Genomic DNA, 16,252 nt, shown 5'->3' on the forward strand with positions numbered 1-16,252 from the left:
CCTATTGGGGTTATGCGACAATCACATGCAATGAAATGATGGGACCTATCGTTTCGTTTCGTTTCGTTTTTCCTATGGTGTAGTCCTAACGGGTAATCGTGGACGTGTACCATATACTCTACACACAACCCATACGTGCGAGTATGGGCTCACCAGCTAGTTCGCACACTGCTGGGCCACTATCCTTATCCGGTGGGCATACTCTGGGAGCCCCTTATGCCGGGACCCGTTAAAACTAGAACCGTCACGACAGCGCTATGCAAAGCATAACGATTGTTGTCCTGCCATTGGATGTACGCGTCCGTACCCTCGTGATGGGATAGGGGTATCCCCCCAGATGCATGAACACACATAATGCATGAGGTCCCCCCTACTTCTACATTTATCATTAATGACCATAACCCCCCTGTCACGTTCCATGCTTCATGTCATTCTCATTTTCAATTCACATTTCATACATATTCCTATCGGGGTTATGATTCCAGAAAGTTTACCGTGTTTCATGTCATACAATTCATGTTGTTCACATTCACATATTCCATACAATCATGCCATAATCATTCAGGGACCACATATCGTCACATGCATAACATATCACTTCAAACTAAGCAGCATACATAACATACATTCACGTTCACATGAGTTCGCACTTAAGCACATCAAACTAGCATACAATTTTAATGACTCGTGCAAATCTACGGGCATGTGCTAGCATACAGCAAAATACGCGTAACCTACGACGGTTGAGCCACTTACTTGGTAGGCCTTAGCCGTGTTAGGATCGATACCAGTTGTTAGGATCGCACAACAACGCACACGCTCGATCTAGATGAACACAAAGAGAAGGATAGAGAGAAGTTGCAAGGAGAACTCTGGCTAAAAGGATTTTTTATTGATGACTTCAGGCATGTACAACAAGAGAGTACAGAGAATAGAAAAGTACATTTAAGAGCTTTACTGGACGGGATATATATATGGTTCAGTCTACTAAATATAGCTTTACCAGATTTAACCATCTACTATATATAGCTATGTACCATATATAGCTTTACCGGATATAGCCATTGACCAAGCTATAAATACAGGGAGCAGACTCCATAACTCAACAATTCTCCCACTTGGAGACTGATCCTACACCATACCAATTAGGGCTTTGCATAGCTTTAATTTTCCAACATCAACACATTTTGTCAACATGTCTGCTGGATTCTTTGCACCCTCTATCTTCTCCAAACACATATCGCCTTCTTCCACTAACCTGCGAGTAAAATGGTACCGTCTTCTAATGTGTTTTGTTCTTGAATGATAGACTGGGTTTTTCACCAACTGTATGGCACTCTGACTATCTGTATAAAGGATCTTCTTGCACTGCTTCCGGCCTAATTCTTCTAGATAGTCTGTCATCCATATCATCTCCTTTCCAGCTTCAGCTATGGCCACGTACTCAGCTTCAGTAGATGAAAGAGCAACGCATTTCTGAAGCTTAGACATCCAACTCACTTCTGTTCCATCTATAGTGTAGATATACCCAGATGTGCTCTTGCTGGAGTCTACATCTCCACTCAGATCAGCATCCACAAAACCTTGCAGAACTACTTTGCCATTGCCATAACAAAGTGTAGTATTGGATGTACCTCTCAGATATCTTAGAAGCCACTTCACAGCTTCCCAATGTTCCTTCCCTGGATTTGCCATGTACTTGCTAACAACTCCCACTGCATGTGTTATGTCAGGTCTAGTGCAGACCATAGCATACATCAAACTCCCAACTGCAGAAGCGTACGGAACTGATGCCATGTGCTCACGTTCCTCAACTGTCTTGGGAGATTGCCCCTTTGACAATTTAATATGATTTGCCAAGGGGGTAGTCCTGGGTTTAGCGTTATTCATCTTGAATTTGGACAACACCTTCTCAATGTACTGCTCTTGGGATAGATTTAATGTGCCAGCAGATCTATCTCGAGAAATCCTCATCCCAAGGATCTGCTTCGCTGCACCTAAATCTTTCATCTCAAATACTGAAGACAAGCTTGCCTTCAGGTGGTTTATCTCCCTCATACTTGATCCAGCAATTAGTATATCATCCACATACAGGAGTAGAAACACATAAGAATCAGTGTATTTCTTGAGGTAGCAACACTGATCCTTTTCACTTCTGTGGAAACCACTCTTGCTCATGAAGGAGTCAAACTTCTTGTACCATTGTCTCGGTGCTTGTTTCAGTCCATACAAGCTCTTATTGAGCTTACACACCATGTGCTCCTTGCTTGGAGCTGCAAATCCTTCGGGTTGTTGCATATAGATCTCCTCGTCTAGATCTCCATGTAAAAATGCCGTTTTTACATCCATTTGCTCAAGGTGCAAATTCTCCGATGCAACAATACTCAGTAGAATTCGGATAGTAGTTAATTTCACAACTGGAGAAAAGATCTCAGCATAATCAATGCCTTTTCTTTGTGAATATCCTTTAACTACTAACCGAGCCTTAAACCTCCTTCTGCCATCTGGTTCAACCTTGATTTTGAACACCCATTTGTTCAACAGAGCTCTCTTTCCTGTAGGCAACTCAGTCAGCACCCACGTATTATTTCTTTCAAGTGAGCTCATCTCATCATCCATGGCTTGCTCCCACTTAGTTGAATCTTCCACTTGTAGGGCCTCATCAAAGGACTCTGGTTCTCCTTCGTCAGTCAGCAACAGATAGTGTAATGAGGTTGAATATCTGTCTGGTGCTCTGGTAGTTCTGGATGATCTTCTCAACACCTGTTCAGGTGCAACTTGCTCCACGTCTGGTTCTTCAGCAATAGGATCAGCCACGTCTGGTTCTTCAGCAATAGGATCAGGAGTTTCTTGAGCTTCTGTTGTACCATCACTGTGTGAATTTTCTTGCCACTCAAATTCAACTCCCACTTGCTTCGTAGTCTCAGAGTTTATCTTCTCTCTGTCCTTGTACATGACATTTTCATCAAAGGTCACATCACAGTGTCTTAGGATCTTCATATTTTTCTCATCCCAAAACCTATACCCGAACATGTCAGAGCCATAGCCTATGAAGTAGCATTTCACAGCCTTAGCATCAAGCTTATCTCTCTTCTCTGGATCAACATGAACATATGCAGTACAGCCAAAGGTTCTCAAGTGAGAGTACTTGAGTTCTTTTCCTGTCCATACTTCTTCGGGCAATTTGAACTTCAAGGGTACTGACGGCCCTCTATTAATCAAATATGCTGTTGTGTTCACAGCATCAGCCCAGAATGCCTTTGGCAATCCAGAATGAATCCTCATGCTTCTTGCTCGCTCATTCAAGGTTCTGTTCATCCTTTCTGCAATACCATTTTGTCTTGCCTTACCGGGAATTGTTCTTATTAATCTAATTCCCTCAGCTGCACAAAATGTTATAAACTCTGATTTGTTGTACTCTCCTCCATTGTCAGACCTCAGGCATTTGATCTTCAAGCCGGTCTGATTTTCAACTTCAGCTTTCCACTTCTTGAAGGTGGTAAACACATCTGACTTATGTTTCAGAAAGTAAACCCATACCTTCCTGCTGAAGTCATCGATGAAGGTGACGTAGTACCTTGATCCACCAAGTGATGAAACTGGAGATGGTCCCCAGACGTCTGTATGGACCATTTCCAACCGCACTTTCTTCGGTTCTCTGGCAGCCTTTGTGAAACTAACTCGTTTCTGTTTGCCCATAACGCAGCTCTCACAAAGACCCATATCAATAGATTTTAAGCCTTCTAAAGCTCCTTTCGCAGTGAGCATCTTCATTCCTTTGACGCTCATATGTCCAAGTCTATTGTGCCATAGACTTGAATTGGAAGCACTCTCAGCAGCAGCAGTCATGTTTATACACTCTGCAGTAGTGTATAAGGTTCCAGATTTTGTGCCACGCGCAACAACCATGGCGCCCTTCACAATCTTCCAGGAACTCTTTCCAAACTCTGCTGCATAGCCTGTGCTATCCAACTGACCAATAGAGATCAGGTTCTTCTTGAGACCAGGAATGTATCTGACATCTTGTAATGTCCATTGATTTCCTGCTGGAGTTTGTATGGAGACATCTCCCTTTCCTTCAATCTCCAAGGTTTTATTGTCGGCAAGATACACCTTCCCGAAATTTCCTGATTTGAAATTTCGAAACAATTCCTTACTTGGAGACGAATGGAACGATGCACCTGAATCCAAAATCCAGGATTCAGCTGGGCTATCCACACTAAGGATTAAAACGTCCTCAGCATCTTCTGTTGTGTATATAGAATCATCATCATCTTCAGATTTATGATTCTGCTTCTTCTTTAGCTTTGTACAATCTGTCCGAAAGTGTCCTTTTCCCCCACAGCTCCAACACGTTACGTTGGGTTTGTTTGGAGATTTTCCCCGGTTCTTTGATTTTGAACGCCCATGTTTGTTTGAGCTCTTTGATTTGCTTCTTCCCCTTCGATCAACACTGAGAGCATTGCCTGATGAATCTCCAGTTTCCCGTTTGCGAATACTTTCGCTGAGAACTACATCTCGAATTTCATCAAACTTCAGTTTATCAGATCCTCGGGAACTGCTGATTGCGGCAACAACAGTATCCCATGACTCGGGTAAGGATGACATCAAAATCAACGCTTTAATTTCATCTTCGAAATTAATTTCCACCGAACCCAGTTGACTTATGATCATATTGAATTCATTTATATGATCCGCAACACGTCCACCTTCAGACATCTGTAGATTGAACAATCTACGCATCAAATACACCTTGTTCATAGCCGACGGTTTTTCATACATATTTGACAGCGCCTTCATCAGATCTGACGTTGTCTTCTCCTTGATGATGTTAAACGCCACGTTTCTGGATAGCGTCAACCGGATCATCCCTAAGGCTTGTCGATCCTTGAGCTTCCACTGTTCCGTGGTCATGGTATCCGGCTTCACCCCCAATAGAGGTTCGTGAAGATCTTTCTGGTACAGATAATCTTCAATCTGCATCTTCCAGAAACCGAAATCGGATCCATCGAACTTCTCAATTCCAATCTTTGAACTTTCCATCTTCACAGATCGTGGTGAATTTTGCCTTGCTCTGATACCAGTTGTTAGGATCGATACCAGTTGTTAGGATCGCACAACAACGCACACGCTCGATCTAGATGAACACAAAGAGAAGGATAGAGAGAAGTTGCAAGGAGAACTCTGGCTAAAAGGATTTTTTATTGATGACTTCAGGCATGTACAACAAGAGAGTACAGAGAATAGAAAAGTACATTTAAGAGCTTTACTGGACGGGATATATATATGGTTCAGTCTACTAAATATAGCTTTACCAGATTTAACCATCTACTATATATAGCTATGTACCATATATAGCTTTACCGGATATAGCCATTGACCAAGCTATAAATACAGGGAGCAGACTCCATAACTCAACAAGCCGAACTCCCTAGAATATAACGTAAGCTCCTAGCTCCTCGTGAACGTTCTACGCTTCCGTTGGTGGTTGATTCCTATTGATTCATTCGTCACTTTAGTTAGCATTTCACAAACATAATTAATTCCAATCTTGAATTTGTGAAATACGACCTTAAAATGATCTATTTTACCTTAAACAGGGCCGAAACTAAGTCGGGAGGGGTCGGAACGACGACAAACGGGCTGGAAATAAGTTTCCCGAGCCGAATAAGCCGCCGGAGCCGAGAAGCTGCCACCGAGCCGAGGGGAGCCACGTGGCACAATCAGAGAGCGACGCGTGTGCAGGGGTCTCGGGTCGAGGCGCGGGTTTTCGGATCGCTCGCGGGTTTCGAGCTGTACGCAGGTGACAGGCCGTTCGGCTGAAGGAAAAATGCAGGCGGGCTGGGATTATGAGTTTTGGGCTGAAGCGCCTGGGCCGCGGGAACCGTCGGGTACTGGGCCGACCTAAGGGGACTGGGTTCGGTTCGGGTTGCGGGATCCGGCCCTCGGGTCGGACTTCGTCCTCTTCGCCCGATTGTCTGCGCATTTTTCCAGCGACCTTTCTCTCTCCTCATTAACGTCGTCTCAACGTCCTTTTTCCCTCCTTTTTTTCTCCGTTCCCGAGTCTCTTCTTCCCCTAACCCCGTTTATGGTATAGATTTGGTTTGTAAGGGCCTCACAATCTCGGATCTGGAGAAGTTCGGAAATCCGACGTTCCGTCTTCTTTGACAACGGTGTTCAACGTAAAGGATTCGTCTAAATCTACTCCTGTTTTGTATGGTTTTGACGTCGATTTCGTATGGTTCGGCTTCGCCGGAGTTTCGTGGGGCTTTTCTGTTCCTTCTCATTTTTTCTCTGTTTTCGTTCTTTGCAGGTCGTTTTGGGGTGGCTGAAGGTCAAGGTCGAGTTCTGTAGCATCCCAACCTTCAGCCGCCCTTTGTGGGTCGTGTGCGAGTGAAAACTCCCGCGTTCGCCGGAGTTTTCGGTTCTACCGACGACCCCCCCCCCTTTTTTTTTTTTTTTTGGTTCCATTACATCAATTTTACAATATGCTTCAATGAAGATGTGAAGAAAATATTGTTGAAATTATCAAAAAGATATTTCAATTCATGTCACATTGATGAAGAACGAACTTTCATGTTTTAAATTTTGGGTGGATTACAATTTAGAGTAATTTAGATTTATTGTATTTCATTAATGTATTTTAAGAATTTTAATTTACTTTAGGTTACAATTACATAATGGTTAATTAAGGCCATTAAGTATGAATGTTACAACTCTGGTAATGCCTTTAATAGTTTCATTTTGAGGCTATATAAAGCCATGTATGTTCTATTTGTAAGTAGACTTAGAAAATATAGTAAAATAAGCATTTATGCTTTTCTTTAGCAAATGGCTATGTTTCTTTGCAATTTTATGTAGTTTAGGTTGCATGTACAATCATTCAAGCTCGACATGATCAATCTTGCTTGTGGAGTGATTCGAATCTCAAACAAGTGTTTGAGATATTTGATCAACAAGAATTATTCAAGCTAGACATGATCGATCTTGCTTGTGGAGTGATTCGAATCTCAATCAAGTGTTCTTGCCTTGAGATATTTGATCAACAAGGTAATCCGAGTCTTACTCTCCTTGTAGTGATTTTCACATATCACATACGGTTCAATATTACATTAATAACCTTGATTTTCATACAATGGATAACAATTAATTACAAATAAAATAATAAAAATTATTGTTAAAAACTAAATAATTAATTACGAAGCTTTAGAGCATAAATCCCAACCGTACCATCTTTTTGTGATATGACTTGGTGGCAATCATCTATCTATGTGTATAAGGATTGTATTGTTGTGTTTTGATTTTACTTGTAGCAACTACTCATATGTGAGCACGAAAGTTATTCAGTGTTCAACGATTTATATATCCCTTGATTTCACAATTTTTGTTGTGATTGAATGTATATCTAACTCGATAGGAAGGTTACTTACTTAATGAGTGTTTTCAATACTCAACCTTTTTAAACAATGTTGTTTTGTAATTGCTATGAGAAACTACCTTATTGTACTTTACCATTTTTTTCATAATTCACTAGGAAGATTCTTTAACTTTATTTTTAGGACTATTGGTGTAACACCCGCTCATCGTCAATGCGATTCACAGGAGCTACCACTGACATCGATAATAAACTCGACAACCAATCATAAATTTCAAATTATTTCTAAAAACATCGAGTAAAAAAAAAACATTTAAAACAAGTACTATTTAAAACTTAAAACGACCAAAGTAAATTCTTGACAACGAAAGCATAAGTACAAAAAACAGACACATACATGGATTCCCAAATAGTCTCTAGCCTGTTGGTCTCGTCCTCGTCCTCGGTTGGCCTGCATCAACTAAATCTGGAAAGAAAAGTTAAAAATAATTTTGATGAGTAATTAAATTACTCAGTAAGTAGCGAGCTTATTTTTCATGAGTTCATAACTAATCTTTCGAGGTATTTTTAAGTTTTATTCGCCATTGACTCCTAGTTTCTCTTACTAGAGTCATCTGTTCATTAATGAGGTATCTCAGTTACCTCAATCTTAGGTTACTGACTCTCTCTCGATATGCTTATCTAGAATTTTTGAACTCGTATGTAAGGCTCGCTCTCAGTCAAATACGGCCCGTCTACTAATTCCTCTGGCGGCTTGTTTATCTCATATACCAACGGTCAAGAGTACTCATGCTCCCTGACTTAGCACACAATGCGTTGGTCAGGAACTCCGCGGGAATTTGTAGACTATCATACTCATATAAATAAGCCATGGCTCAACAACCAATAAGCATATCCTAGAGTTATAACATTTCCATTAACATGCATACTCACATTTACTGAGTGCTTTCATACATTTATCATGTTCAACACATAGAACATTCTAGTAATCATTTATATCATGCTTACATCACAAGCAAGCAATCAAGATATACAATAAACATTCAACATCATCAAAACTCATTTTAACATACTAAGCTTTTAATCAGGTAAACAACATACTCACATGTTGTCAACAAGTTAAGAACTAGCTTAAAGAACGATATGCTACTTACCTGGTTTCGAATCCCTTTCTCTCTTGAATGTACGTTTAATAGGGTATTTCAACACAATTTCCTCCAATCAGACCTATATGTCACTATTTTCAAGGTAAGTATAGGTCAAAACGAATTGAACGGGACAAACCCGAAGTCGAAATGAGGTCTCACGCGCCCTCACATTCTCGGTGTGTTTGTCCCACGTGCCAGGAGAACTCCTAGTCGCACGCCCAGTCCTGGCTCCTCACGCGCCTTGCGTGTAGTGCACGCGCTCCTTCTTCTTCCTTGCGTTTTCTGAAATTTTCCCAACTTTTCTATTATTACCAATTATGTCCCGAAGCCATATTCCACCCCTACAGCCCGAATTTCGTCCCGACTTCCACTAAACTTTATAGATCTCCTTATTACGATTCTAACAAGCCATATTTTATAACTTATTATGCAGTATAGACCAAGATATCAGAATTTAAAGATTCGGTCAAATGGGTTTTCTTACCTTCGAATAAACGCCTAATATGGCTTATCCGTTGAGCTTCGAATGCTAAGGAATTTCTCAAGCTTGCGCCCCCGACAAGGAAATCTCCAAACCATGAGGAATTTCGAAAGAGTCACCAATTTCAACTCATTCCCCTGTTTACTGTTTTTCCTTCTTTTCTGTTCTTAGTTTTTAATCCCAGAACCACCGGCACCACCTCACACTTCCCTCTTTCTTTCTTTTCCCCTTCAATCCACCTGTCCATTCCTCCTTTATCCATGGCCGCAGTTTGAAGATGAATTTATATATATATATATATATATATAATAAAAATAAATTTAAAAATGAATTTAAAATGTTTTTAATCCACCTGTCCATTCCTCCTCCCAATTATTTTTGAATGGTTATTCACATGGTTTTTATTAACATTTTTTTATTATATTATTACATTTATATATATATATATCTATATATATATATATATATATATATATATATATATATATATATATATATATATATTTAAATGAAACATGTGGTCTATAGTTTTTCCCGATAAATTTAAAAATAAATAAATATTATTTTTTGTGGTCTATGTTTCAGGTCAAGTTTTAGTTGTACATATCAATTCCTATTTTTACATCACTATTTAAACTCATGGACTCTTCCTATTTTAAAACACACATAATATTTCACAATACACAACTTTTATAGATTCCTCCATCTAAACTTTGTTTTTAAAAAGCCTCCATTGTTGCTCTCTCCAAAGTTTTCAATTTAATTTTGTTTATCTTATTGCGAGAGAGATGTGTATTGTAGTATGAGAAAATTGTAAATCTACTACTTTAGAGAGTTGTGGTGTATGGTGTGTTTCTATAAGGTTTTACACAATTGTATCGGTTTGATCCTGAGCCGTGGAAAGGATTGAGTTTGCTCTTGAACTCGTAAAAAGAGCGGTGTAGCGGTTGGGCTCTAATCCGAAGAAAGAGTCAAGAAAGGTTTATTCAAATTCCCAAGAGGCGCTTAGGAGTGGAGTAAGTCGAGTTTGACCGAACTATAAAACTAGAGTGTTATATTTTCTAACCCTTTTCCTATTTAAATTCTAAATTATTGTTAAGTTTTATTGCATGTATTAAGTTTTATTGTTATTAAAAAAAATTAATAATTATATTGTTAAAACCCTATTCACCCCTCTAGGGTTGCCATACCGATCCAACTAGTATCAGAGCAGGTTGCTCTTATTGATTTTTTTATATATAAACTTTATTTTTAGAGCTTATGGCAAATCTACGTGTTAAAAATGATTTTTGTGAAGGACAATCAACTTCTAGACCTCCTTATTTTGATGGAACTAATTATACGTATTGGAAAGCTAGAATGAAAATTTATTTGCAATCAATTGATTATCAATTATGGTTAAATGTTAGTAAAGACCCTTATATTCTAATAAAAATGGTTAATAATATTGAGGAGCTAAAAATGAAGGATGAATTTGATGAGCATGATATGAAAAAATGTTCTTTTAATGATAGTGCTATAATCTGTCTTTATTGTGCCCTTAGTAATGATGAATTTAATAGAGTATCTGTGTTCTTCACATATGAAATTTGTAAAACTCTTGAAGTAACTCATGAGGGAACAAATCAAGAAACAAAAATTAGCATGTTAGTTCATAATTATGAACTATTTAAAATGGATGCAAATGAATCTATAGGTGAAAAATCTTGGAAAAGTATATTCTACTTCCGAAAATGTACGGAAAATTCTTAGGTCTCTACCTAAAAGTTGGGAAACAAAAGTGACGGCAATTAAAGAAGCAAAGGATCTCACAAAGCTTCCTTTAGATGAACTTGTTGGTTCTCCCATGACGCATGAGATTACCATGAAGGAGCGCATGGAAGAGGAGGAGCGCATAGAAGAGGAATCCAAAAAGAAGAAAAGTATAGCCCTAAAGTCCATCACATTGGAAGTTGACTCTGACGATGAGGAAGCCCTTGATGAAGATGATGTTGCCTACTTCACACATAAGTATAAAAATTTCATCAAAAGAAAGAAACAATTTAGGAAACATTTCACCAACCAAAAAGGTGAGGAGAGCAAACATGATGAGATAATATGTTATGAATGTAAAAAGTCGGGTCATATAAGACCGGATTGTCCTCTCCTCAAATTATCTAAGAAATCGAGGAAGAAAGCAATGAAGGCTACTTGGGATGATAGTGATGAAAGTGCAAATGATGAAGAAGTCACAAATTTTTGCTTCAGGGCTCATAGTGACAAAGAGGATGAAGAAAATGAGGTAATTCTTGAATCTCCAATTATTTAAAGTTTTTTAGGAGATGCAACTTGATTTAGAAAAACTTGGTTCAAAGTATGTTATGCTTCAAAAGAAATATAAGGCTTCAATTATTAAAATTAAGTCTTTATTAAATGAAATTTCTTGCTTAAAAGAGAATAATCATAATGTTGTAAAACTTGATATACCCTGTGAAAAGCATGTATTTGATTGTGATGAAAAAACTCCATTAATTGATAAAATTAAATTTCTTGAGCATGATTGTTGTAAAAAAGATAAAACCTGTGAAAAGCATGTATTTGATTGTGATGAAAAAACTCCATTAATTGATAAAATTAAATTTCTTGAGCATGATTGTTGTAAAAAAGATAAATTAATTAAATTACTCAAAGAAAAGGAATTAAATACTATGTGAGAACTTGGTAAGGCTAAGGAGTCTATTATAAAAATTTAACTATAGGTGCTCAAAAATTAGATAAAATAATTGAATAGGTAAGCCTTATGGTGATAAAAGAGGATTAGGCTATGTTGATGACTATTCTACTCCTTCCAGTTCTAAAACAATATTTGTTAAACCATCCCCATTATGCCTAAGCCTAATACATGCAAATTTGTATCTCAGTATGATAAATCTAGATTTGTGCCTGTATGTTATTATTGTGGTGTTGAAAGTCATATTAGACCTAATTGCTTTAAATTGAAAAATTCTCAAAACATTACTTCCGGAAAGAAAATTTTCTCAAAATATAAAATTTAACAATATTTTAAGAAATAATTTTTCTATTGAAAATAGAATACATAAACTTAGTCCAAGAAATAAATTCCTGCATGATGTTGTTTGTTTCCCGTGTGGTATGTTTTTTAATATGAATGCAAGCATGATTCCTAAATGTGTGAAAACTAACTTGTTAGGACCCAAACAAGTATGGGTACCAAAAGGTCAATTTTGAATATCTTTATTGATAGGTTTATTTGAAAGCCTCCAAGAAAAAGAAGTGGTATTTGGATAGTGGTTGCACAAGACACATGACGGGAAATCAATCCAAGTTTGTGAATCTCTCCAGAAAGGATGGTGGTTTAGTAACTTTTGGTGACAACAAGGAAGGTAAAATAATTGGTAAGGGTACTATAGGTAATGACTCTGGTACTCTCATTGAAAATGTACTTTTAGTTGATGGTTTAAAGCATGACTTAGTTAGCATTAGTCAATTATGTGATAAAGGTTTTAGAGTTATATTTGATAAAAATAATTGCATAATTGAAAATGTTAGTGATAGAAAAGTGTTGTTTGTTGGAAATAGAGATAATAATGTGTATATTATTGATTTAAATGATTGTCCAACAAATGATAAATGTCTTTCGACTTTGCATGATAATTCTTGGTTATGGCATGGAAGATTAGGACATGCTATTATGCATTTGATTTCAAATATATAAAAAAAATTCATTAGTTAGAGGCCTTTCTAACTTTAAATTTGAAAAAGATAAAATATGTGATGCTTGTCAAGTGGATAAGCAAACCAAGTCCTCTTTCAAATTTAAGTACGTGATTTCTACTACTAGACCTCTTCAACTATTACATATGAACTTATTTGGACCTTTTAAAATAGCTAGCTATGGAGGGAATTACTATGTCTTTGTGATAGTTGATGATTTTTTCGAGATTTACTTGGGTTTTGATGATAAAACATAAAAATGATGTTTTGAAAAGATTTGTGAGTATTGTAAAACGAGTCCAAAATGAAAAAGATTTTTTAATTACTAAAATTAGGAGTGACCAAGGAGGATAATTGGATAGGGTAGCATTTGAAAATTTTTGTGAAAATAATGGTTTTTATCATGACTTCTCCTCTCTACGCACTCCTCAACAAAATGGTGTGGTTGAAAGAAAAAATCGTACTTTACAATAATTTGCTAGATCAATATTAAATGAATATGATTTACCTAAATATTTTTGGGCGGAAGCTGCTAATACCACATGTTATGTTTCAAATAGAGTTTTAATTAGACCCTGTTTAGATAAAATCCTTATGAACTTTGGCATAATAAAATTCTAAATATTGGATATTTCAAAGTTTTTGGTTGCAAATGTTTTATTTTGAACAACAAAGAAAAGTTGGGACATTTTGGTTCTAAGACGGATATTGGTATTTTTTCTTGGTTATTCATCTATTAGTAAAACTTATAGAGTTTTCAATAAGAGAACTTTAGTTATAGAAGAATCTATGCATGTGGTATTTGATGAATCTTGTAATGATATTTTTGATGAGTCTATTTGTAGGGATGATTTAGAAATTTTTTTGGAGATTTACTTGTCAATGACAAAGGAAAGGAAACTCCTTCAAGTTAAAGAAGAAGTGAGCTTAAATGAAAAGAAGGAAGAAAGTTGATTCTAAGACGGATATTGGTATTTTTTCTTGGTTATTCATCTATTAGTAAAGGTTATAGAGTTTTCAATAAGAGAACTTTAGTTATAGAAGAATCTATGCCTGTGATATTTGATGAATCTTGTAATCTATACATGTGGTATTTGATAAATCTTGTAATGATATTTTGAATGAGTCTATTTATAGGGATGATTTAGAAATTTTTTTGGAGATTTACTTGTCAGTGACAAAGGAAAGGAAACTCTTTAAGTAAAGAAGAATGAGTTTAAATGAAAAGAAGAAAGTTCATTTTTTAGTGACAAAGGAAAGGAAACTCTTTAAGTAAAGAAGAATGAGTTTAAATGAAAAGAAGAAAGTTCATTTTTTAGAGATTTACTTGTCAGTGACAAAAGAAAGGAAACTCTTTCAAGTAAAGAAGAAATGAGCTTAAATAAAAAGAAGAAAGTTCTTCACTTTTTTGGAGATTTACTTGTCAGTGACAAAGGAAAGGAAACTCTTTCAAATAAAGAACGAGTGAGCTTAAATGAAAAGAAGAAAGTTCTTCATCAGTGCCAAAAGTATGGAGGTATGCCTCATTGATAAGAATCAATGTGTTCCAAAACAACAGAATTCGAACCGACGCACGGAGAGCTCAATTGATTTCAAACCTGTTGCATTAGCCAATCAGGCACATCATTAAAAAAAAACTATGTTTAATTTCATAAATTATGTAAAAGTCAAATGGTCAATTTGACTTATTCTTTGTGGAGATTAAAGGGGATCGAAAATAAATCCCATCCACAAACATCTCGAAAAATCCCGTCCACAAACGTCTTTTGTCGGGAGACTATAAATACCCACAATATGTTATGTAAAATTCAGATTCATGGATGAATGTAATTCAGATCTCAAATTGAGACGTTTCCCTTAGAAATTCGAGCATCATATTTTCCATTTCTAAGTTTCAACCAATTCTTGTGGTAGAATTGCACCCGAGCCATTCAATCAAGCCTTCATCAAGTTTGATTGTGGAGTGACTCAATTTAGAACAAGGTTTTCAAATCTTGCTTCTAGATCTTCAATCATTAGAGGTAATCTAATTCTAGACTTATCTCTTGGTTGATCCAAATTTCGTATAAGGAGGTGTTAATTACTTTAATTCAAGGGTTCTTGCTTCAACAAAAGCTTGGATCGTTGGGCTGAGGATTAGGGCCTTATCATTTTGGTATCAGAGCCTAGGCTTACATCTTTGTGGCCGACTCTAGAATTGATTTTATCTTTTATTTATGCTCTTGTTTATCTTTTCTTTAAATTTGTCCATTTATTTTCTTGCTGTCATTTCCGCCATTATTAATCAACTTTTCACTTTGTTCTCATTTTCTTCCTACAGTTCACGTTTAGATTTTGAAAAAAAAAAAATCTTATCGTATTTGTTCTTATGATTGTGATTATAAACGATATTTATAATTTTTTTAGATCATTTGCATGTTTATTTTGAAGATCAAATAAACTTCGATTCACATATTTTTCTCAATCCATCTAAATCTAGAACTGTTGTGTTTGATATTTTTTCTCTCTCATAATCTACGCTTGAAGATAACTTCTAAATTTTCTGTAAAAAGAGAGTTAGATCGTTCTTAAAATCTTCACGTCCTTTCTTTTTTTAATTTTTTATTTTATTTTTCAGTGTGCAATTCTATCACAAAATATTTGTGTCTCTCATTTGTTTGTTCACTTCTTGTTTTATTTTGCTGTTATTTCATAATTAACTATCTTGATTGCCTTGAATAGCTTGCTACTATCAGAATTGCTTTACCCATATATTAGCCTACCTTGATCATAATTTAGTCACTTTCCTAAACAGCCTACCTTTGTGTGTATAAACACGAGTGTTTCTAAGTGTAAAATCAGTGAGTTGACTGTCTGAGGTCCTAAACATATTTCACTACTGTTTGTACAATCATGAACCAAGACGAGAAAAATGGAAGGGAGATCAATGATCTAGTTGAAGATGTCCAGAAGAATGAGGAGGAACTAGAAGATGGGATTCATTTGGCACTTATAACAAGAAGACTTGTTAAGACTCAAGTTATGGAGAATGATATTGATGATCAAAGAGACAACCTGTTCCACACGCGGTGTTTCGTCAAGGGGACTGCTTGTAGTCTTGTCATTGATAGTGGAAGTTGCACCAATGTTGTAAGTACCATGTTGATCAAAAGGTTACAAATTTCAACCCAAGATCATCCTAAACCTTACAAGCTCCAATGACTCAATGATAGTGGAACAATGAGGGTAGTTTCCCAAGCTTTAATATCTTTTACTTTGGAAAAATATAACGATGAAGTTCTTTGTGATGTATTACCAATGCAAGCTTGAGATATATTGCTTGGCCGACCATGGCAATTTGACAGGAGGGCTATGTATGATGGCTATTTGAATAGGTATTCTTTTGTAAACGATGGTAGAAAAACCACTCTTGTACCTTTGAGTTCTGCAAATGTATTTGCTGATCAATTAAAATTGGAGGAAAGAAAGAAAGAGTTTGAGGAAAAAAAGTTAAAAGAAAAACGAGAGTTGAGTGAAAAAATAGAGAAAAATCAA

General features: G+C 36.5%; 1 long non-coding RNA gene across 1 annotated transcript; it reads right to left on the reverse strand.

The window, feature by feature from the left end:
* Positions 1-7,707: 7,707 nt before the first annotated feature.
* On the reverse strand, positions 7,708-9,206 carry LOC147783155 (uncharacterized). Its single transcript, XR_015417682.1, has 3 exons — positions 9,008-9,206; positions 8,530-8,805; positions 7,708-7,841 (listed from the first exon to the last, which is right to left on the reverse strand). It is a non-coding gene; the product is annotated as an uncharacterized LOC147783155 (long non-coding RNA).
* Positions 9,207-16,252: the final 7,046 nt, after the last annotated feature.

This window comes from Cucurbita pepo, unplaced genomic scaffold (genome assembly GCF_057944985.1).
Source record: "Cucurbita pepo subsp. pepo isolate OVF unplaced genomic scaffold, ASM5794498v1 scafford_63, whole genome shotgun sequence".
NCBI classification, from domain to species: domain Eukaryota; kingdom Viridiplantae; phylum Streptophyta; class Magnoliopsida; order Cucurbitales; family Cucurbitaceae; genus Cucurbita; species Cucurbita pepo.